General features: G+C 38.8%; 1 protein-coding gene across 1 annotated transcript in view; it reads left to right on the plus strand.

Annotated features, from left to right (window-relative positions):
• LOC109465087 overlaps nt 1-2,636 on the plus strand; it is a 5,915-nt gene extending 3,279 nt beyond the window's left edge. The window contains exon 3 of the mRNA XM_019762230.1: nt 2,550-2,636. The gene's annotated coding sequence lies outside the window, so the exon portion shown is untranslated. The remainder of the gene's footprint in view (nt 1-2,549) is intronic.
• The last annotated feature ends 225 nt before the right edge of the window (nt 2,637-2,861 follow it).

A 2,861-nucleotide genomic window follows, 5' to 3' on the forward strand; every position in this document is an offset into this window, starting at 1 on the left:
AACTGTGGACTATTTTAATTTCCTTTAGATTAAACGATTCTTTCGTTATCAGCCTGGAACCCATAACTTGTCAGTCAACAACCTACCCGAAGTTTACTACGGTCCGTGTCTATATACACGGCGCTGTATGTACTGAGTTCCTGAACATTTAGAAGTCATAGAATATGTTCAACTCGAGACAGATAAACCATTTTTCAAACCGAGAAAGGCCATAATACCCGGGTAACTGTGGACTATTTTTACGCGACGATCTATTTATTTAGCATGTCCATGTTAGGAAAACACGGGGTATGCCCGCTTCTGTTGTTATGACGTAATAAATGGAACACGTCCTTGCTTATTTGACATCAGATTTGTGTCGCTTGCTTGTAATTAGTGAATAAAAATTAAGGAGGCTGAACTCCCCATTCTAGTTATCTTGTACTTTTTTCGGTGCATACCAGGGATTCCCTTAATAACGGGTCGGGGACGGAAATATCTGGCACGAGTTTGCGAGTTTATTTGTTTACTTGTCCTAACGATTGACTTGGGGACTCATTAATTCGGTTCTTCAAGATACTGTATAAGTTTATAGCATTAACTTGATGTATTTCATGATGCTTACACGATATTTTGTACAGACTGCCTTTACAAACTGGACCAAAGGGATTCAAACATGTGATTCTTTACTTAAATAGTGTTTCAAACGCCTTGACTGGCCTTGGCCAAACTATCAATGTGTCGCGATATTCGGCGCTTTCACTTGTAAAATGGATAATTAGCAACATAAGAGTGGCACGCGAGAGGGAGTGGGGGGGTTTTCACACCTTTTGTTCGTTGATTAGTACTGAATGATAGATAATAATCACATCATACAATAAGGTAATAGGCCTGTATTGTTTACAATACACATTCGCGCGATTGCCCCACAAATGATTAGCCCATTCAATGGAGAAGACCTACAAGTACACTTACCTTTTACATATTCTGTCAGCTCACATGATTCCCGGTCTTGTGTAATCACGAATCACAATAATTTCACATTTATTTCACATGTCAAAAATGTGATTTGATGTCACATTTTTTCACATTTTGCGTTTTCGTGAACATCACATAAATTTCACATTTCGCGGAATGCCAGATGTCTTCACATCTTTTCACATTTTGTAGTCAAACCCATTTCACATAACTTTCACATAAAGACACATTTTTAAAAATGTGACTCAGGTTAACATTGTTTCACATTTTCACTGAGACTACGTTTCACATAAAAATCACATAGGCATCGGCGGAAAAAGAACATACAGGCAGTCACATAATTTCACATAATGGGAGGAGATCCAACATCACATTTAGATAACATCTTTTCACATTTGAAAATGTGATTTTTCTGGACCGTTCACTGCAAATGTGAAAAAAATGTGACGCAAAATAATAACATTTTTTCACATAAAGGTGTCGCGCTTCAGAAATGTTATTTTATATGATTTTCTGTGAACTTATGTGATAAAATGTGATGCTGTTGAACCTCAAAAAAATTCACATTACATCACATTTTTTCACATTTCCTTGAAATTTTGCACGAAATTCACATAATTTTCACATTTATGCACCTGGTAGTGTACCGGGCGTCTGATTGGCTAGTGGTGATGTCATTACCGTGTGCAGCAGCGACCTTAACGGCCAGTGATGGTACTGCTGGTAACGCAGTTCGCCGGAAATCGGACTTTACAAAATGCTTCATATCTTCTTTAAAATAAGATATCATATCCCAAGAAACTTGACATGGCTACATAGTTACCCCTTAATTATACATGATATCAAAACGTTTATTTTCCTTTTGGCATTTCGCAGAAAATATGGTCTTTTGAAATGGCATTTCCCACCTAGTGTATAACTAGTACCTAACCAAGATAAAGCGTTCGGAAGTCGCCGTTCGGGTCTCGGCAATCTTCGGGAGACTTCGGTATATGTTCGGTATGGTTCTTTTGAATCCTCGTCAGGTTGTAGACTGAGTTCATTGAGTGTTTGTGTTGATTGTATGATTCTCGGGAATCTTTCAACGGACCGTGTTCACAGTGTTTGCGTTCAGTATATGATTCTCGGGAATCTGTCAACGGACCGTGTTCACGATGTTATGTGTTGAGTGTATGATTCTCGGGAATCTTTCAACGGACCGTGTTTACGGTGTTATGTGTTGAGTGTATGATTCTCGGGAGTATGTGTTGAGTGTATGGAGAATCTTTCATGTTCACGGTGGTTGAGGGTAAGGGGAATCTTTCAACGGACCGTGTTCACGGTGTTATGTGTTCAGTGTATGATTCTCGGGAATCTTTCAACGGACCGTGTTCACGGTGTTATGTGTTCAGTGTATGATTCTCGGGAATCTTTCAATGTTCATTCTTGCGTTTTGTGAAGGCAAAGGACTGAGTAAGTAGACACAACATAACATGTATTTTTTTTTATAGTTTACAAAACAATATAGATCATTTCAACAAAAACTCGGTGGCCTAGCGCCTATGCTTCATCGAAGTATATATGTTCGTTTCGAAACATATTTTGTTGTTCAGTTCCTACCGCAGGTACATCCAGACGGCAGACCGTGACGTGAGTAATTGGGATCTGGACGCAGCAGAGCAGAACCTAGCAGCTGCCTTGAAGCTTGTTCACGGTCTGTTATACCCATTCTGGCACATGCATGTAGCATTTAGTCGTGGTTATTTATGGTTAACACTGTAATTGTATTCTAAAGATGTATCTCCGTCAGTTGGAACAAAAACATTATGACCTTGGCACTAAGTTAAATATATCTGTTGCAGTTGATTCATATCTAATTGATATTATTTTTCTCCCTACTCACAGATCGCAGTAAATCCAAGAAG

The sequence above is a fragment of the Branchiostoma belcheri genome, unplaced genomic scaffold (assembly GCF_001625305.1).
Source record: "Branchiostoma belcheri isolate BF01 breed outbred unplaced genomic scaffold, Haploidv18h27 scaffold147, whole genome shotgun sequence".
NCBI lineage: Eukaryota > Metazoa > Chordata > Leptocardii > Amphioxiformes > Branchiostomatidae > Branchiostoma > Branchiostoma belcheri.